Here is a 27,927-nt window from a genome sequence, read left to right on the forward strand (position 1 = left end):
GCTCTACAGTCATTCACATCCCCCTGGCTGCAGCTCTGCAGTCATTCACAGCCCCCTGGCTGCAGCTCTGCAGTCATTCACAGCCCTCCGGCTGCAGCTCTGAAGTCATTCACAGCCCTCTGGCTGCAGCTCTGCAGTCATTCACAGCCCTCTGGCTGCAGCTCTGCAGTCATTCATAGCCCTCTGGCCGCAGTTCTGCATTCATGCTTAGCCCTCTGGCCACAACTCTGCAATCATGCACAGCTTCTGGCTGCAGCTCTGATGTCATTCACGGCCTCTGACAGCCAGCTCTGCAGTCATTCGCATCCCTCTGGCTGCAGCTCTGCAGTCATTCGCATCCCTCTGGCTGCAGCTCTACAGTCATTCACAGCCCTCTGGCTCCAGATCTGCAGTCATTCGCAGCAGCTCTGCAGTCATTCACAGCCCTCTGGTCACAACTCTGCAATCATTCGCAGCCCCTGGCTGCAGCTGTGATGTCATTCACAGCCCTCTGGCTGCAGCTCCGCAGTCCTTCACACCCCTCTGGCTGCAGCTTCGCAGTCATTCACAGCCCTCTCCCTGCAGCTCCGCAGTCATTCACATCCCCCTGGCTGCAGCTCTGCAGTCATTCACATCCCCCTGGCTGCAGCTCTGCAGTCATTCACAGGACTTTGGCTGCCAGCTCTGCAGTCATTCGCATCCCTCTGGCTGCAGCTCTGCAGTCATTCACAGCCCCCTGGCTGCAGCTCTGCAGGGATTCGCATCCCTCTGGCTGCAGCTCTGCAGTCATTCACAGCCCTCTGGCTGCAGCTCTGCAGTCATTCACATCCCCCTGGCTGCAGCTCTGCAGTCATTCACAGCCCTGTGGTAAATAAAATATTACCCTTACCCTGGAACTCTGCCCTAATTGTGCAACCTGAGCATGGCGTGCAATTGACGTGTAACTGGGAGGAGAGCTGACTTTCGGCCTAGCAGAGACATCTCTTGTGTCAGGGCGAAAAGCACATCTTGTACAATCTGATATGATAGGGGATGTAATGTCTGAAGCAAAAGGTTGTTCACCACTAAGAATCAGAAAAGCATATATTTCTCCGTTCATTGCATGGGGGCTGAGACAGAGAGCTAGGCCTTATCTGTCGCGAACGGGTTCTGTTTACATTTCCTCACCGGGCAGGGATGCCACTCTGTACAGCAAAACAGATAACTGTTATTCATAACACTGTCTTGGCAGAAGTTCAGAAAGTGGTTCAACCACAATAAAATAAAGGGCTCAGTACGATATTTATTTAAAGTGCACAATGCAGAATGCAAAATACATGGGCCTTTATTTTAGCTTAACGTTTGGGAGACTTTGATGACTTGACTTGCAGGACATGTTTGCAGAGGCCTAGTGATTCAGGCCACTACGAAAAATATGCATGGGCGACATGCACATGAATGTAACATAGGGTGTATGTAGTGGACATTTTTTGGTCAGGCAAAATATCATTTTCCTCAGCCCCCTGGCTGCAGCTCTGCAGTGATTCACAGCCCTCTGGCTGCAGCTCTGCAGTAATTCGCAGCCCCTGGCTGCTGCTGTGATGTCATTCACAGCCCTCTGGCTGCAGCTCTGCAGTCATTCACAGCCCTCTGGCTGTAGCTCTACAGTCATTCACTTCCCTTGGTGATTTCACAGGGACTACTCATAGTGATCGGCCGTGCAACAAGGAATGTCTCAAATTGTTTGTGCATGAAGATGTGCTGCTTATTAGGGTAGGGGCCTCAATGAGCTGTCAGTGTAACTGGAAGGATATGTGCCCTCAGTCTAAAGGTTGTGTGTTATGAAAAGGCCTGTACCATCCCGCGAGCAAGTCGTTAATTCCCATAATAGTGTATGGTTGTGCTAGGCAGGGAGAGTGTCCCATGTATTAACTAGTTCTCCATCCAGCATCTCCTTGTGTTTGCTTTGTTCGCCCTAAGTTGGGTATGCCCAGACGTGGGTCCCTTTCTTACCTTGCCACGAGGGATCTTCTCTGTAAACTGGAAGATCTTGAATGGGCTCCCTCTTTCACATTGGTAACATTAGACGTATGTGCTCTGTATACCAGCATTCCACTGGAAAAGGGAATGTCCGCTTTAACTTACTTTTCATCTAAGAGGGATGCCACACTCTATGAACACACCACCATGATTATTGACTTGACCAGATTTGCTTTGAATAACAACTTTTTTAAACATCTGGATGATTGATACCAACAACATTCGGGAGTTGCCATGGGAGCTAAATTCTCCCCTTCGTTTGCGAACCTCTATATGGGGTTCTTTGAAGAACATCATATCTGGAAAAAAGGTCCCCCTTGCTTAACTGAACATATTGTATATTGGGGTCGATTTATCGATGATGTTTTTATGATTTGGGCAGGAGGAGACAATCGACTAAAGGACTTCATGGCATACCTTAATCAAAATGATTACAATCCCTGTTTATATCAGGTGATAAAATTGAATCCAAATTGTACAGAAAGAGTACATCTTGCAACTCTGTTCTCCATGCGAGTAGTGCCCACCCTGCCTCTCAAATTGGTGCTATTCCTTACGGAGAGATGACTAGACTGCGCCGCAATTGCAGCACAGAGGACAATTTTGTAGCAGAGATTGATATTTTGAAAAATAGGTTCTTGACTAGAGGTTATGACAAGAACCTATTAGAAAGGGCACAAAAAAAATCCAGAACATACCCAGAGAATCCACTCTGCAAAGAAAACAGAAGGGCCATAAACAACAGGCTGACAATAAACTTGTCCTCATAACTCAATTTAGTGCTAATAGCACTCAAATTTACAATGCCATAAAAAAACATTGGCACCTTCTCCAATTGGATAAAGATCTAGTCACATATGTGGGCCAAAAACCACGGGTGATATATAAAAAAGGTAGGACTTTAAGAAATTTGCTCAGTCCATCAATCCCAAAAAACCTGGTTCCCAACACTCATGGGTCCAATGGGGCTCAATTATGGATGCCCATTAGACCATGTGGTTTTTATAAGTGTACTTTGTGTAACATGTGTCAGTTTGGTTTGGATAATAAGAAGACTTTTTCCTACAACTCGAAACGAATATACCATATCAAACATTTTATCAACTGTAATTCTAAATTGGTGGTATATTGTATTGTCTGTCACTGTGGACTGATTTACGTGGGGAGCATGATTCGTCCACTTAAGGAGAGACTACAGGAACATGTTAGAGCCATTCGGAATAACAACATGAAATATCCTTTGGCAGCACATTACAACAAGGAACATGCAGGTCTAGAAATACTGGGCATTCGCTTTCATGGCATAGACATGATCAAACCTGATTCCAGAGGAGGTGATAGCACATTGGCACTACGCAAACTGGAATCTAAATGGCTGATCAAGCTTCGTGCAGTAGATCAGGGACTAAATACCGATAGGGAACTACATGTTTTTCTTAAAGATTAACGACACAATGTCGGTTATATTACATCATTATCATGTACAAGAATGCTTTGCAATATGGTGACGCTAAATGAACTTCCAACTTAAAGATACCATGTTACTTATGGGTCAGTATAACACCACATTGCAGATTCGTGCTTTTTACTACATGATATCCCATGGGTGTATATTATACTATGTACTTTTTCTGATGGGTTATTTGATCTTTCCCCCAATACTGATAATCTGAATATACTTTATCATGTCTTTGTACTCGGATTGTATACTCCCTGTTTTATATTTTTTATTTTTATTTTTATTTTTATTTTTATTATTTATTTGGAATACAATTTTTCGTTGTATTGTAAGAGTTTGGCCTGCATTGAACGAGCAGGATTTGTTTACCCTTGCATATAGATATATAAAAAAATTATTTTTTTTGGTCTCTGCGGTTTCTGCAACACTATTGTGCGCACTCATTACACATGCGAAGGTATGTTAGTGTCGTATAAGCCCTTCGAGTTTATTAGAATAATATTTTGAATGATTTTTCGTTTCTCATTCGGAGGACTACACAAGCATGATGTCTATTTTCATCTTTATATTAGGTAGCTGAATGTTATTGATAGCTATCATTCTTTATGGTATTTTGGTTGATTGCTCAATATTGATACATTTTGCGCTTTATAACAGTTTTCATGCCGTAGACTAATTTCACTGACGGATTTCTGGTTAGATTTTACTATTACAATATGGCTGCCACGGTTATATGGCTTCTACTGTGTCTACGGAGGTGAGATTATCCACACCGGGTTACCTGCACCTAGCCACTCCCACCCTCCCTTTAAATATTAGAGCGGTAGTACTCCTCGGTTAGCCAGTAGCAGCGGAGGTTCACATACGAACGACGATACGAAGGAGGTAAGACCGGTTACTGCTCTCCCGAGTGGAACGGAGAGTGGGTTGGTGCTTATACCGCGTGCGGTCCAGTTTATATTTACAGGGGTTTACAGGCAAGATTCTTGTTGTCATGGTCGGCACGACAAAATAACTCTCCAGTACTAATATAGTACTGTTTATTGTATGGTATATATCTGTAATTGACCAATTTGCTGCCTTCTTTTCTTTGACGATTGGTAACTTTGTTTGTTGGCTTTATTGTCTACACTTCTTTCTATTATTATTTCTTATTTTTATTCATGCTTTTACAGTGACTTATCATGGTCCTCCGTAATTAATCCAATGAGTTCAACCTTCGCGTGGCAACATTTCTGTATCTACTAAGTGAGTTTGCATTACTTTATAATTTTGTTTACTGTGCGGATCCTGAATCTTGTATTGCAAATATCCCTTTAATAGCCCAACCTTGCCTTTTATGTGTTTTGATATCGTCATCTTTGATGGGTCGCGTGATTCACACTATACTAATGTTGTGAATGTAACTTGTAAACGCTCCCGCATACTTAATATTCCACATTTAGAAATAATAATTGTAGTTTTCATGTTTGTAGCTATTACTACGCAAGAGTTACCAATTGTGCTTAACCGCTTAGTATATCATATACTTCTTATTCGATATGCGTTATCAGGACATGCTTTGTCCCATGTAGCATTGCGCTATGAATTCATGTCTTATTGGATTAATTTTCTGTTGATGACACTTCGGTATACATGTTATCATTATTTATAACCATGACAATATGTGTTTTTCTTGGTTTTCCAGTTGTATATACTTCTAGGAATTATACTCTAACGTCTGATATGACATTGGACTACTAACTATGCTTCGTGATCATTTCGGTTTCCAGTGAACAGGATTTCTGAGACTGCGTCTTATTTGACCATTTTCATTTGGATCCATGCTAATTGCGTCTTTCTTAGACTGCTTCTTGATCCTACACTCTGAGACCGGATTCGGGTTATTAACATCTCCTTAGAACACTCTTAGGTATGTTTTAACTTTCTTGAGTATTCAACTTGAAACTTTAGAGTAGGGGTACATTATGTCCTTTCAGTTTAGGCCCCACGATCCATATATCAGTGGTAATTTGGACAGCATTATTTTGATATCTCAGCCTTTTGCCTTAATGATCAACCCATATTTGAGTACTGTATGAACTTGTGAGGTATCACTATGTATAAAATAATAATGTGTTTCCTATCCTAATTGTTTTAAAATGTGTTATTCACCAGTATTGCTTAGCATTATTTATAATACACTTTGCATCTGCTTCTTCTTTTTGTGGTTTTTCAATGAATGGATTGTATATTTTCACTTATATATGTATTTTATACTTGTGTTTTGTTATAGTACATTCAGTATCATTATTTACTGTAGTCTTTTATATTTCCAGCCTTGAAAAAGTCTCATGTTGAGACGAAACACGTGTCGGCGGTGTGAGCTGGAATAACTTTTAACGTGTATAAATAAAGAATTTGAAGAACAACAACTGTCTTTGGATCCGTACTTTTGCATCAGGCTTATTTTGAAATGAACATTATTCATAAAATTTTGGGACTACTACAATAATTGCATTGTGCTCTACTTGCTTTCTAAAGTGATATAACTTAACGATGAATGTTTAAATATACGCTATACTTGGGGAGTGCCTGATTAACCTGTTTTTTTTCTCAAACTGGATGTAAGCTAGCCTGGCTGAAGAGGGGTGTTACCCCGAAACCGGTCCCAGGATGCTTATTTGAGGTCTAGGTAAGACTTGGATGTTCGGGATGGACTGTTCCCCGGAGGAACAAGGTCAAGACTGCTTTGCATATGGCTGGTTCTGAACTGGGGTGGCAAAGTGAGGTAACAAACGTTGATGGATTCAACCCAGATTTGTGACTGGGGTGAGTGTCTGAAAAGTTTCTGCGCTCTGTCCATCATAACCTTGTGTTTGCTTTTTTCGGCCTAAGTTGGCCGACTTGGTCCCTTGCTCACATTGCCACTGAATCAAGCTAGCCTGGCTGACGTGGGGTGTTACCCTGAAACAAGTCCCAGGTTACTTGTTTCCGGTCCAGGTAAGACCTGGCTTGGCAGTTTGGGTTGTACTGTTCCCGTGAGAAGCAGGGCCAATACTGATTTGCATTTTGCTGGTTGTGAACTGGGGTGGCAAAGTGAGATAAAAAAAAACATGATGGATTCAACCCATATCTGTGACTGGGGGTGAGTGGATTCAAGCTAGCCTGGCTGCTGTAGGGTGTTACCCCGAAACCGGTCCCAAGATGCTTGTTTGTGGTCTAGGTAATACCTCTCTGAACCTTAGGTGTCTGTACCTTGTACTATAGCCCCTGAAGTAAAGTCCCGACCTGGAGCCATGATCATGTCGATGGATCTAGAGAAGGCCTTTGACACAGTTTGGTGAGATATACTGAATAAGCTCATGCACTGTGGAGAAGGATGGGTCAATTGGGTAAGGTTACTTTACGCCAATCCATCTGCAACAGTCAAAACAAGCACCAAAATATCACAACAGTATTAGATATACAGGGGTACACGTCAGGGACACCCATTGTCCCCCCTCCGGTTTGCTTTGGCCATTGAGCTACTGGCATAGCTACTTTGCCTGGAGGGCAAGGGCAGAGGCATAGTGGTGGACAGCTGTGAACACATAACATCACCCTACACACTTTAATTGGCTGATTACTTGCAGCTTCTTGGAAAGTTGGGGGCCCTCTCTGGCATCATTGTAAATTGTGCCAAAACCTGCCTCTTCCCAGTGATAAATGGGGCTTGACTGCTGCCAGAAATTCTGCCGGGTCTGTCCTGGTCTCCTATGGCTTTGGTGTATTGTAACCAGATATATCGTATGCTGGAAGACCAGTGGGAAAGCAATCTGGTAGAGGGTCTCCCCTCCCTTATATCAGGCATCCCCTTTCTGGAGATCCCACAGGTTGCCCCATATGGACCGTGTGGTCAATTTCAAAACGGTGATGCTTCCGCGTTTCCTCTATTTTTTCATCAATCACATGTCGGGTTACCAGTCTCCTGGTTCAAACAACTGGATGCCCTGCTCAAGTAACTGATATGGAATGGGGGCGTCACAGAGTATACCTTGAAATTCTCCGGCAACCGTCGGTTGAGGGGCGCCTGGGGGCTCTGACTTTGAATTACATTCTCCATAGATGCAGCTCCAATGCGTCACTAGATGGCTCAATGGTGCGAACCATCAGGATCTTGCCCTCATAAGGCTGGAACCCAATCAAGGAGCATTGTTGGCAATATTGTTCCCACCGGCAGTGCAATGTGCCACCTCACAACCCTATTGGTAGTGGTCCTGAAATGCTGGTGGTGGTGCGGAGGAAACACTAGAGCAACACCCCTTTACGCCCCTGCATTGCCGTTGGTGGGATTGCCTCACTGCAATAGCTTCTCCTTTTTCACAGCCATGCAATTATCCAACAGGACGGATGCTGGGAATCTGACAGTATGAGACTGCTATCATTAAGGTACCTTACTCCCCCTGGAGGAGATGACGACCCAAGGGTCTCAGATATACAAAGCCCTGAAGAGAGCCTTTAAAGACCTCTGGATAAGGGCAGAGGAACCCAGAGCACATGCAGTGTTCCAATTGTTGATGTCCATCGGCTTGGCCCGACACCTAGTGACGTGGTTTTACAAGGCACTGAACAAGGAGTGCTGAGGCAAAAAATCACAGACCCGGAATGGGACAGGATGCAAGCGCATCCCAAGAAGGTCTTTAGGAATACATGCATGAAATATATGCAATTTACTTACACGCATATGATGTATTTGGCTCCTCCCAGAGTTCGGATTATGTATGGAGGGTCCCACGTGGGTCCATCAGATGTCAGGGCCTGATTCACAGAACTAACTTAAGATAAAATCCTAATCTTACTACTTTTGATATTCACAGAAGTTAGGATCTTGTCTTAAGTTTGTCTTAAGACAAACTTAAGACAGACTTAAGACAGACTTGGATGGAAGGATGGAATATAATAACCCTCATCCCTCTTGGAATGTGTTTAAGTTCAATATACTTTTTCAAAATAGTAAGATCCCACCATCTGGAGAGTTCAGATTTGCGAAGTCTCTCCAATTTGATGAATAATTGTTTAAGTCCTTGGGGTTTACTGTCAGAACTAGTAATGTTAGTAGATGGAGCACCTTGTCCAGAAAATATGTCATTAAACAATTTGTCCCTTTCGTCATCAAACCCTTCCATTATATTACCCGGGCTGGAAAAGTGAATTCTGATGTATATTAAAATCAGAACAAGCCCCCAGAAGAAATGAGTGCAGGTTATCACCGAAATACAAGTTAAACCAGGTTGCTAGTGGTGTCCCCTATAGGGGGATTACCGCACCTCAAAACAAAAGCATAAGCATAAGTAAAAAGATCTGATAGTTAGGGGCAACCAATAAGTATTTTTTATGCATCATGTGTCTTCCCTACACCTCTGAATGTGTTTTTATGCATCATGTGTAAAGCTTTTGACCTATACCCCTAAATGTAGTTTTATGCTTAGGTGGTTGTGTTTCCTAGTATAGTTATACTAGTGAGTTCATGGTTCCCAGCGTGATATTTTCCCAAGGTGGTTAGGGTTGCGTAGGTGGTACTTACCTTTTACTAGTGGTTACTGGTTGTGTGCTACATTTGCTATTTGGTGCTTAAAACTATCTCCAAGGGCTTGATACTGAGCTCGCCCCCTGACCAGAGTCCCAGGACCAGTGGACTCTATTGTACCTTCCCTGACAAATTGCTGGGACTTGTCTGATCTCCTTGGGCCGCTGGGGCCTCGCCTGAAGTGTGCCTCGCTCACTCCCCTCTGCAGCTCGTGCCTGGCCGCCCCCGCCTAGAGCCGCACCGCTCCTTGTGAAGCCGTGCTCTGCTACGCCTGGGCTGCCCGCATCCTGCACCTCGGCAGCTCGCGCCTGGCCGCTCTCATGCCTCGAGCCCGCGCCGCTCTCCTCTGAGCCGCGTCCGCTTCCCTGGGCCGCCCGCACCCTGCCCCCCTCCTCCTCTGAGCCTCACACCTTGGTCGCCCCAGTCAAATGCTTGTAGCACGCCGGCCGCCCGCTCAGGCCTGCTGAGGAGGTCACTCGCATTATCCCGCGCAACCAGAACGGAAGGTACGGTCCTTATCCGCCGCCAGTTATTATATGTTCTATGTTCTAAAAGTGTTACTTCTACAAAGTGCTAATTCTACCAACAGCAAGTTCTAAAAGTGCTTATTCCTGACAGTGGTCCAGGTGGCCCTGTCCCATGTACATAATCACCTGTAAATTCTGCCCGTGCCTCTGGCATGTTGTAAAGTGTGTGTTTACTATAATGTGTTTTGTAATACAAAGGTTATTTTTACATATACCTTGTGTGGAGTTCCTTTTGTTCCTGGGATGTTGTTGCTGGTGGGTGCGTGCGCAAATACTTAACTTACATTGCCCCGGGGATCAGTCTTGCTGCTCGTGCCACGTTGCCTAGAGGGTGAGCAGGGGTTATCTTTGGCGTGTAACTCCCTGACTAGAGTGGTGGTTTCTGCCTGGCTTTGGCGCAAGCCTCAGCCAACTGGAAATCCCATTTCTAACAATTAATTTCTAGTGTTTCGCTCTATGGAAGAAATGCCCCCAGATTGTCCTTTGGGCCAATGTATGTTCTAATCCAGTGCTTTGCAAACTTTTTAGAACCATGACCCAATTTTTAGAATGACAAACTTTTGCAACCCACCTAGCTTTAATGGACACGAGGCGGGCAACTTTTAATGTAACTAAAGCATAACAAGGTAACGCACGGTCATTTACAGACTGCACCTATTTCAACAGCAATGTTTACATATTTATTTACAGACTACAGAATAAGCACAAATATCAAATAACATTGTTCACTCTCACAAGACTAACTAACAAGAAATGCTTATAACTACAAACATAACTATCAATAATATTGGCAACATTGCTGGCTATTCAGCAACAACTAACAGCTTGTAAATAATCATCATACAACAATAAAAACTTTGATAAAAATTTCATGCAACACATTGTCATATACAATGCCAATAACTCAAACTTTACTGCTGCGAGACCTATTGCATTGCAAATGCTTGTTATGTAATAGAACTCAACTGTACAGTTGGGTACCTTTTCTTCCACCCCAAAAAAACTCAATTTTGGAGTTCCGCAGGGAGCATCCCTGAGCCCCACGTTATTCAACGCCTGTGTTTCATCTTTGGCAAAGATTGGCATGAAATGGGGCTTCGGAATTTGCTCCTATGCGGATGACACCCAAGTGACAATAGCAATCCGAAACAAGCATGATGACACCAGAGCCAAGCCAAGCCAAGCCAAGCTGAGATGACTAACTGGATGTCAGAGCACTGTCTAAATCCTGCTTCTCAGCGGAGCCAATCACATTTGGGATACACCCTGGTGGCCCCTCTCTTTGGGCACGGTGCCAGCTCCAAAGCAGTGTGTCAAAAACCTGGGCATCACCATTGACAATACCTTATTGTTGAAAGCCCACGTGCGGATCCTGTGTGGCAGAAATTTCGCTATCCTGAAGCTCCTAAAAATACTATTTCTGTGGATCCCTCTGGAAAGCAGGAGGACCATTACGCAGGCACTGCTTGTCAGCGGGCTGGATTACGGAAATGCACTCTTTGTCGGCATTGTGAAATAACGTGTGATCAATGAACCATTGATGACATCCCCAAGGCACTCAAACTGGTGTATTCCTCCAAAAAATTCAAGTAAGGAGTAAATGTTGAACATTCAATATGTATTTAATTTCATACAAAGATTTCTTCTCTTCACAAAATTGGTATTAGTAGCTTAATCAAGCTGGATATTCCATTCATATCGCTTTAAAGACATTCCGATTCAAAAATGCATTTCCAATTCAGCATTATACATTAGTAGACCTTGCTCCAATGCATTTCGGGCCACCGCCCTTCATCGGGGAGCATCTATAATAAAAAGATAATAACGCTTCTATGATATTCATGTTAAATACCAGACAGTAAAAAACGGGTAAGAAAAAAGGGGAAAGTCACCATAATCTATCTAGATACACCCAAACTTGTATGTCAATTATCGCTATTCAACTCGGACACAACAACAGCAATAGTATCTTATTGTCGTAATTTAGGGTAAAAGAGCAGTTGACGTGTTAACAATTAAAGATTACATCGTCGCGGTTCTACAAGGTAACCATTATCAAAAAACCTGCAGATTATGTGTTTAAACGTCTGCAGGTCATACAGAATGTAGCGGCTAGACTAGTGTGCAATGGGAGCAGATACAGTTCTGCGACAAAATTCCTGAAACAGCTTCACTGGCGGCCTATACGCATAAGAGTGCGTTTCAAACTCCTTGGACATGCCAATCGGTCACTTTATCACACAGGCCCCACGATTCTCCAGAACAGAATAAAATTTTATGTTCCACGCAGATGCCTAGGGTCATGCTCGTTAGCATTAGCAGAGACTAAAAGAATGAGAAGGAGCAGGACAGGTGGACGCACTTTTTCACACCTCGCAGCACTTCATTGGAATCAGCTTCCACTGGAGTTGCGACTAACTGATGAACACATGGCGTTTAGGAAGAAACTCAAAACATATCTATTTCCCTAGCACTGCCGTTGCCGTTTGCCCCAATTAATCATAACCTGCTTCATCACTTCTCTGCCACAGCTAGCGCCATGATATCCCAGTGGGATGAATGTCGCGCTTTATAAATAAATAAATAAAAGTCTCCTTCTCTGGTTCAATGAAACTCTGACGGCCTTGAACGTCAACTTTCACTGAATGCCAAGTCACTTACATTCACCCTCAATAAACACACTGCCAAAAAATAAAGGTGGCCTGGTACCAGCTCTCTCTTCTGAAGGAATTGAAACATTTCTTGCAGAACGCACTACTGTCCAAGCCCTCGTACTCTCTACCTGGATGGCCGTAAACCCTGCTCCAGGGCTTTCCAGGCTCCATACTTGCAGCCCATAAGGGCATCCTACACGCTGCAGCATGTTTCAACCAGTCCCTTGAGAAGTAAGAGTGCATCCCCCCATCCTGATGGGACTCCACTGGCCCCCCTAAACATCCTGCACAAATCGAAATCAAAATCAAATCAGGTGTTTGTTAAGTGTGACTACTCACCCGTAAGGGTCTCAAGGTGCTGGCGGGTGGGGGGTCGCATGTTCCAGTCCATCAAGAAGGGGTTCCGTCGAAGAGCCAGGTCTTGAGGTTTCTTGAGAAGATAGGAAGGGCCCATGATGAGCACTTCTGTTTTGTTGGTGTTTAGTTGTAGGCAGCTGTTTTTCATCCATTTGGCGACGGCTTCCATGCCTTCTCGAAAGTTGTGTCTGGCGGTGTTGGGTTCGTTGGATAGGGAGAGGATGAGCTGGGTGTCGTCTGCGTATGACACAATGTTGAGTCCGTAGGTTCTGACGATGGGGGAGAGCGGAGCCATGTAGACGTTGAAGAGCGTAGGGCTGAGGGAGGACCCCTGGGGGACTCCGCAGGTGGTAGGTGTAGGGTCTGAGAGGCAAGGGGGGAGTCTGACCTGCTGCGTTCTGCCAGAGACGAAGGAGCAGATCCATTCGAGGGTCTTGTCTTGGATCCCTGCGTCGTGGAGTCTGCGTATTAGGGTGCGGTTAGAGACTGTGTCGAACGCCGCTGAGAGGTCAAGGAGGATGAGGGCTGCTGTTTCTCCTTTGTCCAGTAAGGTAGGGATGTTGTCTGTTGCGGCAAGGAGGGCGGTTTCCATACTGTACGGTGCCGAGTAGTCCTTCCCCTGCACCATCTTCAGAATCAGCTGGATCATTTAGAAATCCACAGGTATCACTGTTTATGCTGCAAACAAGCTCCCCCATCTCTGATGGTTCTCGGCACGTCCGCAGCCAGGAAACCATCAATCTAGAGACCAAGGAGTGAATACAGGAAAAACAAGGCAGCAGGACTTATCCAACTATACACCTAGTATCTGGAATAACATCCCCTTATCTATGAGGACTGCCCCAAAGCTGCAGCAATTTGGAAAAGAGTAGAAGACGCCTCTTTAATGAACACTGCATCACAACATCATAACCAGCCCACAAACCATCCACCTCTCCTATCTCTCTCGTTGTCTGTACACTTGTCTTTGACCCTGTACAGCGCTCCGCTGCCGTTTCTCTAGAGTTGTGCTATGAAAAAAACGTGTACGTACAAACATTCATGAAATCTCTCACCTGTGTCTGTGAGAATCTAAATGAGCATTTACTACAGAATGTAGTCAATCCTATCTATATTTCAAGAAACTAACCTTGTGTGTGAATAGGCAGCGATGCTGTATTGGGGACCTTTACCACAAGGTCACTAGTACGCACATGGTGTGAGGCAGAAGCCATGAATGTTCCCAGGCTTCAAGGCCCATGGAGATTGGCGGGAGAAATGAGGCGCGTATATTAAAGCGAAGTCCTTTAACATCAGACATCCCACGTGTTCCCTCAGTCGTGATGGCGATAATTGCTGGATGATGCTGAGACTATTTACTTGTAGTACACTTAGGACTGCAAAGTATCCGCACTCGGGCGGAGTCTCCACACTGAGAACTACAGTGTGGCGATTCCACCCGAGTGCAGAGATCCCGCAGTCGTAACTTTACTACATGTAAATACCTTTGTGACATCACCTCCTCCCAGTCAATCCTTGGAATGTCATCCAAGATGCGCAAGAGAGTCAGAGAGACTTTTAGGAATAACTTCCAACTTGGAATGAATACCCAGAGCTCTGGGCAGTGAGGAGCTTCTCACCTACCTACAAGGAGTTCATTCATTGACGCCCCAGCACAGTGGAGTCAGTGATGGTGCAGAGCGGCAGCTGCAGCGCACAAGCCTCAACAAACAACAACATGCAGCTCCAAGGAAGAGTCTCTGAGGCGCTTACAGCTGACCTCAGAGCAAATATATGTTGAAGGAACTTCTTTGTTGAGTTGTCCAATAATGTTAGCTTTGAAAACTCTTTTGTATTATTCTCAATATCAGAAAACCTGTGAAAATGATTTTAATTTGGCCATCAAGGTGGGCCTTGGAGTGTAATTGTAAATGCTCACTTCCCTCTTACCTCGCGGTCGCTCCTCTCTGAGCCTGGCTGCCGCCTCCATCAGACAGACCTTGGAGAAGACTTCGATGGTCACATCAATGGCCGAGTCCGGGCCGTAGAACCTTACCAGAAGGTTCTTGGTGTCAATTCGGTCTGCGTCCTCCAGGCTTCCTCGTGGGATGTTTCGCTCTCCTTTGAAGTTGATTTCTGATAATTTATCTTTAAACCTTTTGAGGTCAGCTTTGGTGAGATCCTCCAGGGCGCGGAGCAGGACGTCCCCAGATGTGCCCCCTACGTCCGCCATGGCTCACGTGAGGCGGAGTCTGAAAAACATGGTGGGTCAAAAAAAAGAGGGATGGTCACAAACTCAGGAGTCACAGAAGTGAGATACATGATAACAAACTCCTCGCACCTGCGCAATGTGCTTCAATTAATGGCTGAAATACATTTAATATAGCGCTACTATTGGTCCAGGAGGGCGCCTGGCGCTGTAGTAGTTGCTCTGATCTTTGAAATACAAATGTACACTGTAGTATAGAGCAGGGGAGGACAATAAAACTGCTGAAGGACTGGAGCAGGGCTAGATCTTTAGGATATCCAGATAAGAGAAATAATTACAAGGACATTATTTACTGAGTAGCTATTGTAAAAATATGTCTTGATGTGCCCCGTTTTGAACACCCTGCATTGAACACCCCTAGTTTCCATTACAGTAACTTAAAAACTCTGCAACAAACTTACAGACATTGGGCCGATTCACAGAACTAACTTAAGACAAAATCCAAAACTTACTACCAATTTGGAACTCACAAAAGGCACTTACTCATGTTAGTATTCATAAAAGGCACTTACTCATTTTAGTATTCACAAAAGGCACTTACTCATTTCGGTTTTCGCAGAAGTTAGGAGTCCTAACTTTAGGACTCCTAAAGTCAGGAGTCCTAACTTTACTACTCCTAAACTGAGAAAAATCCTAACTTTAAGACTTTCGGTATTCACAGAAGGCATTTAGGAGTCCTAAAGTTAGGACTCCTAACGTCTGTGAATACTGAAATGAGTAAGTGCCTTCTGTGAATACCAAAATGGTAGTAAGTTTAGGATATTGTCTTAAGTTAGTTCTGTGAATCAGGCCCTCTCTATTTAAAGGCTGAAACTTCCATGTAAAGGTTGGGGCATGAAATGTGGCTTTTATCCTAACATTGTGTCTCGAAGCCCCGCCCGTAATCAGGTCAGGAGTCTGACACCACTACAGAAGACAGACATCTAAGAGTGTTCAAGTCTGGAGCAGGGACGGAGGAGAGAGACAAACAGGCCCCTCCCTGAGATGGCTGAATGACAAATGCAAAGATATTTGAGCCTGACTTTAACAATCATCAGCCAGCTTGTGCGGCAGCTGCTCAGACAAGAGTCAGTTGTCAAGGCCAGGCCATCACCAGCAGCTGTTCACAGTGAGCTTCAGAGGTTTATTTCATCAGGAGAACAGCAGAGCCCACAATCCCTCGTGCAGCTCAGGTCACAGGGAAGAGGCCGATCCATCAGGACAGCGGCATTATGGCTCTGAGTCGAGATTCTGAGGCTGAAGGCTCAGTTTACTGCTTCCTGCTTTAAACGTCCAGCCACAGACACTGAGTACAACAGCTGCAGACTGACCACTCCTCCCACAGTCACTGGACATTGTCGCCTGTCACATCATCCTGTTCTGCAGCTCTGCAGTCATTCAAAGCACTCTGGCGGCCAACTCTGTACTGCTGATAGTAGCAGTGTGCCTGTCATTAGGCCTGTGTCAGCCAAAAACTTTAACTGAAGAAGTGTGGTGTAGCGGCCAGAGCGGCTGACTCCGGAGCTTGGGACTCTTGGTTCAATCGCCTGTGGCAGCTGAGCCCAGCACCATGTTACTCTGAGGCTGCCCGCAGCCCACGCAGGTGGCCCCCATAGGAGGGCGGCCACCTTAGTGCCACATGATGGCACAAACACAACCAGGCTAGTGTTTGGATAGCCCGAATGTCCAAGCACTATTCTGTCAATTCCAGCACGCCAGTGGATGAGAAAGCAGGTATATCTGCCTCCCTCGCCCAGCTGGCGATCCTTTTTCGTGCTGAGGATCACACTGTCTGGGCGGGTCCTTTGGTCGGGTCTGGGAGCTGCAAGCTTTAGTGCGTTGAATTTGCCCCTCCCCCCGCCCCTCTGTGCGGGACACCATGTTGACCTCGCCCGGCAGAGGGGCAGTTTTCCCCAGACCTGTGTGCGGCCTGTTATCATATCCCCAGCGGCATTGTACTTTCCAGCCGGTGGCACAAAGGCACGGGGAGGGCCGCAAGAGTCGGCGAGTCGTCCTGCAGGGCACAGAAAGGCCGCTTCTGACTGGTGATCCGGCATGTGGGGGCGGCATATGAAACTGTGCGGACGCTGAGGGGGCTGCATGAGTGCGTGGGGCCCCCCACTCGGCCTCCGAGAGAGGCCACCTTCCACCTAGCGATTATGAATTATCAGGCGGCACATTTCATCGATTTGTTGCGGCCGCTGGGGGGGCTGGAAGAGGGCACAGGTTAAAATGCAGGGCAGCCGTGGGTCAGCTGGTGCCCTGGGGGGAACGTTGCAGCGTCTTTTGTTTGCCTTAGCAATGCATCCGAAGGGAGGGGGTTTGGGATTTTGTTGGACTTGGCCCTTTTGCATGGTCATCCCTAAACTTTTTGCCTTTCTCCTAGCCTTTTCTCTGACATGGTGTTGGTGGTTTTATGCCTCTGGGCACTTTAGCACTACTGTCCGGTGTAAATTGCGTGCACTCTCTGTGTACATTTGGTAAGATTAGCCTACCCTCCCATAGAAATGCATTGGGGATTCCCTGATAAGTGTTTCAGTGGTAATTCCTGAAATGGGAGGAGCAGCGTGGTCAAGTTTAGTATATTTGGAATTGTCATAATAAATGGTGTGCAATGGTGTGCGTGGATTTATTATAACTATTTTAGAAATGCCACTTTTAGAAGTGGGAATTTCTGTGTGCTATGTGTCTGCCTGCCTGATGTGAATTGCATGTCTGTCTTTTGAGTGACAGGGGCTGGGTGGTGTGTGTGGCTCCGGGGGGGGCAGGGTGAGTCAGCACTAGGCTGAATGGGAACCCTGCATTGGGAGTAGTGGGGGGAGTAATCCCCTGAACCTGAATAGGTCTGTGCCTAGTCTGTTCAATGCTGGCTCCGCCCCCTGTGGTGTGTCTGATTACTGAGCCCCCGCCTGACAAAAGGGAAGAGGAGCTTGGTAAACAAAGTGCTCCAATTCCCCCCTGAACCCGTTTTTGCTGGTTCCCCTTAACCCTGTGCCAGGGCAGACAAAGAGCATATGTGTATAAATACTGGGGCTGTGACCCCATGAAAGTGTGCTGGTGCTTGTTCCTGAACTTCCTGGGGCGTGCTGCTGCTGGGGCGTGGTGCTGCTGGGGCCCAGGAGGAACCGCCATGAGGGCTTGCCTCCCTGGGCCCAGCCTTACCCCTTATTCTCTAAGGATTTCTTGCTGTTGGAGCTGTGGCTCCTAGCGCATCAAGAGCATTATATTTTATTTCCCCAAAGAGAGGAGAGCTTGAGCTTCGCAGCGCGGAGCGGCAGCCCTTTCCGAGGGAATCCCGACGTGGGGATTCCCCAGCATTTTGCGTATCAAAGCTGGAGCCCACCCTACTTTAGGCAATTCTGACAGCGGGTGCCCACCCTGCGTTTTGAGTTATTGACGGGTGCCCACCCGACCTATGTGCTTTATTTAAAGCGGGTGCCCACCCCACATTGCCCTGCCAAGAGAAGTCACCGCCACGGCCTGATCCTACAAACAGGAAGTCAGGCGGCCTTGCCTGACTGTGGGCGGGGCTTAGAGCGCGTCCAGCGAATGGGGAGAGGAAGTCCCACGTGCCGAAGACGCTGCGAGGAGACCCGTCCGGAGCCTCGCAGGTTCCACGTTAAAGTCCTGGTCCCAGGAAGGGGGACCAGGCGAAGAGAGGAGACGGAGCCTCCCAGCTACTCGATGAGTGAGGCTGAGGTGGGGAAGAGCCCCTAGGGTAGGGGCTCGGCTGGAGCCTTGCAGAGCTCCATGCCCGACTTCCCCAGTCCCTGAGAGGTCTCAAGAGAGGGGCTAAGTTTGAGGCACATTGTCAGTGCCTGAGCTGACCCGCCAAAGAGCGGGCCACTCCATCAATGGGGACATATTCGTTTCTAGAGCCCCGTGGAGGTCCAGAGGGCACAGTGGTGCCGGGCCTCTTTTTTCTATATATATTTTCACAGCTACCGCCCCTGACAGTGGGAAGCTGCAAAATGGGCATATTTTCTGATGGAGCCCCAGGGAGGACCCAAAGGGCACAGTGGTGCCCGAGCCTCTTGGTTTCTTGACATGCCATTTTCGACAAGAGGAGTCCGTTGATATTCTGTACTTGAGTGAACTTTTTTGTTGAACACAATCTGGAATTTTGGTTCAGAACTTTGTAGAACCGATTGCGTTGGTACACAACTTCCTCTTAGTGGACCTCTGATTGAATAGGGGGCACTCTCTTTGATTTAATAATTCTTCTTTGGGTGAAAAAATAATTGCTTTCTTGTGACAGAGTGTGTTTTTTGTATTTAAAAATGTGTATATAGATATCTTATTGAAACAGAGATGTATGTATAGATGCATTTGATATGACAAATAATAGTATGTAAAAAATATAAAAAGATTGCCTGCTTTGAAGTACGGATTACTATAAATAAAATTAGTAATCATGATGATGACTAGGCATGTGATCTCTTGTACATAAAATAGTTCTAAAATAATATCGAGAATTGTGTTCCCCAGTTAGGGAACTTATCATCCCTGACTTGTAGGACTTTGGTATTGATCCCTACCGACCATTTTTGCTCTTTGAAGCTCTTGGTTTACTCCCAGCTGCGCCACACCAGAGCTGGCAGCTGCAACGTTTGGCGGCACTTTGGTGATAAAAGTCCCTGATTGGGACAGGAGAGGCACAGTGGTGCCAGTTCTGCTGTATCTACCTCAGTTGCGCCGCCATAGCAGGCAACTGCAGCGTGGATGCACATTTGTTGAGAGAGCCCCAGTGGGGGCCCGGAGGGCACGGTAAGTGCCAGGGCCTACAGTGATCTTCACAGCTACACAGCAATTAGTGGCAGCCGAAACGTTTAGGCCAGGCAATGGCGTACTTTTGGATTCTGCTGAATTGGCAGCATGCCCGGACACTATGGACATAGGGCATTTGAGCCTTCTGAGAAGGCCAGTTGGCCAGGGGGACAGTGTGAGGTTTGGAGGGCGCAAGGCCCTAATGTGGTTTATGTGGTGCTAGGAAATGTGTTGTATGCACTATGATTTATGCCTCTAGTATTTATGTTTAGGAGGTTATTCCCTATGTTAGGGATTTGCGGTTAGTCCTGTTTCTGTGACCATGGGCCACCATCACATGACCAGGGGCTGAGGTATTTATTTGTGTCCTACCTCCTTGTTCATTGCTCGATATCGCCAACGTTGTGGCCTTGGTATCCAGCTTCTTGGTTCCTGCATTGCAGAGTAGTTCTGTTGCCTTTTTGCTCCTTTTAGCCTCCCACGGGCTCGTGGGGGATTTCAGTCCGTTTGGGTTTCCTGTTTATCCCCGTTTCTAGCTGTTCCTGTTTTTACCCTCCGTGTCAGTTAGTTAGTTAGTCCCCCTCCCCCTGCTCCTCTCCCCGCTTTTTTCCCCTGCTTCTATTTTTGGTCTTTACCCTTGTTATTTTTGCCCTTCCTTGTTTTTTGCCAGCATATTGTCTTTGTGTGCGCTTTATTCGAGAGCGGGGGCTCCCGTTCTCACCTTGGTCTTGCCGGCGGTGTTGACGCGCTGTTTATTTTCCACCAGGCAGACGCGCAGGCAGACGCGTAGGCGTCTGTCCACATCGTTGTGCACGCGGAAGTGACGTTTTGGGTCATTCCGCTGTTCTCCGGTGTACACAGGACGCTGGCGCTTAGGAAGGAGAGTTGCTAGTCTTTCCCTTGTACCCCTCCCAAGCCATATACTTTATCAAAGGGGTTTTTTGTATCTGGTATTACGCAACTTGTCCCCAGCCTTCTTTTTCCCCTTTTGTACGGTGCTAGATTACGCACCTTTAGTGCTTGCAGGACACCTTGTGTTTTTGTGCCCCTGACTGGGTTTATATCTCCCTGGAATACTATTTTTGTGGAGAACCCAGTTCCTACACGAAGCTAAGCCTGCACTTACCACTGGTAAGGAGAAGGAGGGGGTATATGCTATTTGATGTTTTGGTGGAACATGGTCATGAATGAATAGGCTATATTGCATATTGCATATTGAGAGACGTTCTCTCCCTTTTACCACAGGTGCGGAGGCGTGAAGGAGGGAGCCGTGTCCTGCTATTCTACAGGGTGGGAGACTTGGTGTCTCGTATCAAACCACCCTCTTTTCGGGTTCACTGGAGGGCTCACTGTGGAATTTAATCAGTGGGTTTTCGGTGGATACGGGAAGGGGACTGGTGCATGCTTCGCTCCTGCAGTGCTTGGGCGGGCTGAGCAGGGTCCAACAGAATATCGAGCCCACGTATTCAGCACTGCCTGAGCGAACATGGACGTGGATGGGAATGCAGTGGGGGATGGTTCAGGAGGTCCCTCAATGCAGGACATTATGGGGGCATTGCAGACTTTACAGACACAGGTTCAGGAGCTACAGCAGGAAAATGCTGGTTTAAAACAAGAATTAGTGGCCGTCAGGGCGAGAGAGCAGTCACATCAAAGGGGGGCCTCTTCCATTCTTCACCCTGCGACCTTCCAGTATAGCGGGGGGACGGGTCAGGGTACAATGGGAGGCAGCAGCTCCAGTAACCCCATCAACGTTACAGTGTCTTCCCCGGTAGCAGTGCCGTTAGCTCCTCCTGAGAGATTTACGGGAGATAGCGAGAAATTCGGGATGTTTATGACCCAGTGCCAGCTACATTTCATGTGCAGACCGAGTGCCTTCCCTGACGATTCCGCAAAAGTGGCCTTTACAATATCCTATTTGGCTGGTAATGCTGCTCAATGGGCTATACCTTTGGTAGATAGCGATGATCGGGTATTATACAATTATAGCGCATTTAAAGAACTGATGCGGGGGCTGTTTGCCAAGCATGCGTTTATGCAGGCCAGTGATGCGGAATTGATGAAGCTCCGGCAGGGCAGACAGGATTTGTTGTCCTATATTGCATCCTTTAACAGACTGGTATCTGAGACCCATTGGCCCACTGAAAAGAGAACTTCAATATTCTACCAGGGTCTCTGCGAAGAGCTAAAGGACATTGTGTCACAAGTGGTAGATCCACCGGAGGATTGTTCGGCATTCATAGATCTGGTGGTTAAACTGAACCATAGGGTCTCCGAGAGGCGGGGTGAGCGTAGCAGGTTTCAGGCAACCAGAGGTAGTTACGCAAAGGCGGAGGTAAAGAGTACAGGGGATAACAAGGTGGCTCCTGAGCCCATGGAACTGGGCGGGGTACGGGGTCCTTTGGCACCAGAGGAGAAGAAGAGAAGGAGGGAGAATAATCTGTGCTTATATTGTGGTCAAGGGGGTCATTTCGCCAGGGAATGTCCGGTGAAGCCCTCTGGTGTGGGATTTGGCAAGAAGGTGGCTTGTGTTCAGGTGGACCATAGGGTAGGTGAATGCGGTGGTCAACGGTATGAGGTGGTCGGATCTGTAGACCAAGCACCTAGACATTTTGTTATTAACGCTCAGTTACTGTTACGAACTCAGGAATGTGTTTCTGTGTCGGTGCTGTTGGATTCAGGTGCCACTGGCAATTTTATGGACATCACTATGGCAGAGAAACTGGGGGTTCCTTGGCAGTTGAAAGAATGACCTGAGCCTGTAAGGGCTATTGATGGTACCGAGCTGACATCGGGGTGTATCACCCGTCGGACTGCACCTTTGGGTTTATCATGTGAGAATGGGCATTCTGAGATGGTGGTTTTCGACTTAATCGATGCCCCTTTGTTTGGTTTAGTGTTGGGGGTACCATGGCTGCAGAAGCATAATCCCAGGATTGATTGGGTGCAGAGGTTGGTAACGTTAGATTCAGCGCACTGTTTGAAGCATTGTTATGCTGTAGCAGGGGCACAGATCGACCCCTTGGTGTGCGCTGTGATGGATGTGGGATCTGTCCCTCCACAGTACTTGGAGTTTAAGGACGTCTTTGATAAAACGAATGCCCAGGAACTTCCCCCAAACAGGGCTTATGATTGTAAGATCGATCTGGTACCGGGGGTCTCTTTGCCTTGTAGCCGGGTGTACGCATTGTCAGAACCTGAGGAAGAACACTTGAAGGAGTACATCGATGAGATGTTGAGACTCGGGTTTATTCGTCCATCCTCCTCCCCTGTGTCATCTGCTATTTTCTTTATTCCTAAGAAGGAAGGGACCCTCAGGGCATGTGTGGACTATAGGATCTTGAATGCGGCCACAGTGAAGAATAGGTACCCTCTTCCACTCAGCTCCGTGTTGTTAGATCAGCTCCGCAAGGCTACCGTCTTTACGAAGTTGGACTTGCGGGGAGCCTACCATCTGATCAGGATGAGACCCGGAGATGAGTGGAAGACGGCTTTTAGGACCAAGTACGGTCTATATGAATACACTGTAATGCCGTTCGGCTTGTGTAATGCGCCGGCGGCATTCCAGTTCTTCATTAATGAGGTGCTCAGTGAATACCTGGATCGCACGGTTGTCGTCTATTTGGACGATATACTTGTGTTTTCAGAGATAAGGGCAGAGCATTCAGAACATGTCCTTCAGGTGTTACGGACCCTCCGGGAGCACCATCTATATGCCAAGCTAGAGAAATGCCAGTTTGACACTCAAGAGGTAGAGTTTCTTGGGTTCATCATTTCAGCACAGGGAATACGAATGGACCCAGGGAAGATAAAGGCCATTGTGACCTGGCCTGTGCCTACCTCTGTGAAACAAATCCAGGTGCTCCTGGGTTTCGCCAACTTTTATCGGCGTTTCATTTCACATTTTTCTGAGGTGGTGTCACCAATGACTCGCCTGTTACGAAAGGGTGTTCCTTTCGAATGGACCAGTGAGACGCAGACTGCTTTTCACTCATTATTGGAGCATTTTACATCAGCCCCCGTGTTAGTACATCCTGATCCTGCCCTGCCGTTCTTCGTAGAGACCGATGCATCCATGTGTGCAGTGGGTGGGGTGTTATCCCAGCGCGACGAATCTACCGGCCATATGCATCCAATAGCCTTCTTTTCAAAGACCTTGTTGCCTGCCGAACGGAATTATACAGTGGCCGAACGAGAACTGCTAGCTGTAAAATTGGCATTCGAGGAATGGCGACACTATTTGTGGGGCGCCAGACACGTCATTACCATCTATACGGATCATAAAAACCTCGAATTCTTCCGTTCCGCTAGGGCATTGACACCTCGCCAGATGCGGTGGGTGTTATTCTTCAACGAATACGATTTTGTCATCACCTACAGGCCAGCGGCTCAGCAGGTTAAGTCCGATGCTCTTTCTCGAATACATAACGAACCTAAAGGGGAAGAACCCGTGACAGAGAATAGAGCTATGATCGAGGGGAAACGGATAGTGGGGGCCACAGAGATGGATGAATTTCCTGGTCTGGTAAGGGAGCGATTGAAGCTTCTTGATCTAAGCTCTTTGCTATCTGTGCCCGAGGTAAGAGAGAAGGAGGGGTTGTTGTATCATGGGGACAGGATGGTAATCCCTCCTTCCTTAAGGGATGAGGTTTTGTAGTGGTGCCATTCATCTGCACTGGTGGCTCATCCTGGGATGAGAAAGACGAGAGAGCTGTGTGAGCGGTGGTTTTGGTGGGACTCCATGCTCAAGGACATCCAGGGATATGTGAAATCTTGCCCTGTATGTGCCATTAATAAGCCATCGCACTGTAAGCCCTCTGGGCTCCTGTGCCCTTTGGAGGTGCCGCCATCCCCTTGGCATACCATAAGTATGGATTTTGTAACGGAATTACCATTGGTCTCAGGATATACGGCCATATTGGTGGTGGTGGATTTATTCACCAAAATGGCACATTTTATACCACTCCGCAAGATCCCAACGGCGAAAGAAATGTCAGTGGTCTTTATGACTTCTGTAGTACGTTTACATGGGTTGCCAGAGGTGATTATATCTGACCGGGGGGCGCAATTCATATCTCATTTTTGGTCCGAACTATGTCTGGTTTTGAAGACAGAAATACGTTTGTCATCGGCATACCATCCTCAGTCTGATGGACAGACTGAGCGAACTAACCAGACAATGGAACAGTATCTGAGATGTTTGATTACCTCTTTGTCATGTGATTGGGTGACAGCTCTGCCCATCGCTGAGTTTGCATATAATAACAGCTTGCACTCAGCTTTGGGCATGACCCCGTTTTATTGTTCACTTGGGTACCACCCTAGGGCAGTGGCCATTCAACCCACGGGATGCATGCCAGCCATAGACGGGATCTGTAGGCAATTGAGTGATATCTGGGGTTTGGCCCGGGAAAGTCTGGTGGAGGCCAAGGCTGCCATGAAGGCACAAGCGGATAAACATCGGGTCCCAGCGCCCCCATATCAGGTGGGCGATTTGGTGTGGTTGGCATCCCGTAATCTGAGGTTGCAAGGGTCTCGTAAATTGCAGCCCAGGTACGTAGGCCCCTTTCCGATAATCCAGGTCATTAACCCGGTTGCAATGAAGCTGGAGTTACCACAGGACTATGGGGTCCATCCAGTGTTTCATGCCTCACTATTGAAACCTTATACACCTTCTGCACAGGAGTTGCCCCCACCCCCTCCTTTAACTATCAATGGTCAGGAGGAATTTGAGGTGAATGCCATCTGTGACTCCAAGCGGGTTAGGGGTCGTCTCTTTTATTTGATTGACTGGAAGGGATATAAACAGGAAGATAGGACATGGGAGCCAGCTGGAGGTGTGCATGCCCCTCGATTGGTCCGATTGTTTCATAGGCAGCACCCCTTGAAGCCCCGTCCCGTGGGAAGGGTTGTAGGGGGGGGGTACTGTTAGGGATTTGCGGTTAGTCCTGTTTCTGTGACCATGGGCCACCATCACATGACCAGGGGCTGAGGTATTTATTTGTGTCCTACCTCCTTGTTCATTGCTCGATATCGCCAACGTTGTGGCCTTGGTATCCAGCTTCTTGGTTCCTGCATTGCAGAGGAGTTCTGTTGCCTTTTTGCTCCTTTTAGTCTCCCACGGGCTTGTGGGGGATTTCAGTCCGTTTGGGTTTCCTGTTTATCCCCGTTTCTAGCTGTTCCTGTTTTTACCCTCCGTGTCAGTTAGTTAGTTAGTCCCCCTCCCCCTGCTCCTCTCCCCGCTTTTTTCCCCTGCTTCTATTTTTGGTCTTTACCCTTGTTATTTTTGCCCTTCCTTGTTTTTTGCCAGCATATTGTCTTTGTGTGCGCTTTATTCGAGAGCGGGGGCTCCCGTTCTCACCTTGGTCTTGCCGGCGGTGTTGACGCGCTGTTTATTTTCCACCAGGCAGACGCGCAGGCAGACGCGTAGGCGTCTGTCCACATCGTTGTGCACGCGGAAGTGACGTTTTGGGTCATTCCGCTGTTCTCCGGTGTACACAGGACGCTGGCGCTTAGGAAGGAGAGTTGCTAGTCTTTCCCTTGTACCCTTCCCAAGCCATATACTTTATCAAAGGGGTTTTTTGTAGCTGGTATTACGCAACTTGTCGCCAGCCTTCTTTTTTCCCTTTTGTACGGTGCTAGATTACGCACCTTTAGTGCTTGCAGGACACCTTGTGTTTTTGTGCCCCTGACTGGGTTTATATCTCCCTGGAATACTATTTTTGTGGAGAACCCAGTTCCTACACGAAGCTAAGCCTGCACTTACCACTGGTAAGGAGAAGGAGGGGGTATATGCTATTTGATGTTTTGGTGGAACATGGTCATGAATGAATAGGCTATATTGCATATTGCATATTGAGAGACGTTCTCTCCCTTTTACCACAGGTGCGGAGGCGTGAAGGAGGGAGCCGTGTCCTGCTATTCTACAGGGTGGGAGACTTGGTGTCTCGTATCAAACCACCCTCTTTTCGGGTTCACTGGAGGGCTCACTGTGGAATTTAATCAGTGGGTTTTCGGTGGATACGGGAAGGGGACTGGTGCATGCTTCGCTCCTGCAGTGCTTGGGCGGGCTGAGCAGGGTCCAACACCCTAATCTGAGATGTATGCTTATGAGGTTATGGCATACTGTGTTTATGTTTCTGAGGTCATTGTCTAATATGTTTAGGCTTATGAGGTTGGCGCAGAATGTGTTTTACGTCTGATGTGATGATGATTGCATACTATGGTTTATGTTGCAGGATATAATGCTGAGTACAGTATTTTGCCAGTAGTTACTGGTTGTGTTCTACATTTACTATTTGTGCTTCGTGATGGTTCTGACAGTGGCCCAATTGCCCCTGTCATGTGTATAAGATCACTTGTAAATGTTGCCTAGTGCCTATTCTAATGTGTTTATGATAATACACAGGCTATTTTTATATATAACCTTGGGTGGAGTTTCTTTTGTGGTAAGTATGTTGCTGCTGTGTGTGTGTTGCGCAAGCACTTTACACATTGCCTCTGGGATAAGCCTGACTGCTGGTGCCAAGCTACCAAGGGGGTGAGTAGGGGTTATCTTCAGCATGTAACTTCCTTGCCCTGACTAGAGTGGTGGTTTCTGCCTGGCTTTGGTGCAAGCCCTAGCCAAACAGAAATCCCATTTCTAACATTGGTGGTCAGCGGTGTGGATAGAACTTGCGTTTGTGCAGTACCACAGCGACAAATGGTTGCACTACAAGTTCTGCATTTAGATGATCACATGTTTGGGGATTATTGTTTCTGATTTTGTTTTAAGTATCATTTCTTTGAAATGTGTTTTCTTGTTGCACTATGAGTTGGGTATCTTGCCAAGGGCAGAAACCAGAGAATCTGAAGGAGGAGACTACCCCTATGCTGCGTGTTGTTGGGGTTGGCATGCAGTGGGGACTTTATTGGCAAGGAGAAACTAGCTCGGGAGGGTAGATTATCCCCTAAGTGCAGTTTTAGTTTCCTGGATTACCCAGTAAGGGTGGGATCCAGTGGTGGCAGCAAAATATGGAGTCCATTGTAAGAAGTCTCACTCCCAGAGCCGGGAAGATGGTACCTAGTTTGCAGTTAGAGGGGTACAGGTTGAGATTCAGGGGCAGTAAGAAACTGTCTCACTCATCTTGGGGAGAGTTTGTGGATGAGTGTTGTGATGCACTGGACAATTGGGCGTGAGTTCTCTGATCCCAGGGAACCTGCACGGGAGGCAAACCTCTGGCTGCGTGTTAGAGGATCAGAAGAGGCATTTGGGAGCGATCCTAAAAGGAGTGGCTCAGGTATCTTCCGAACCTGCGTTGTGGAAGAGGTTCAGAGTAGCCCAGCTAGATCCCGTTGTAGTGGGAGGGGTGTAGGGGCTCACATCCTGTCTCAGTGGAGAAGGAGTGAGT

This window comes from Lissotriton helveticus, chromosome 6 (assembly GCF_964261635.1).
Source record: "Lissotriton helveticus chromosome 6, aLisHel1.1, whole genome shotgun sequence".
NCBI classification, from domain to species: domain Eukaryota; kingdom Metazoa; phylum Chordata; class Amphibia; order Caudata; family Salamandridae; genus Lissotriton; species Lissotriton helveticus.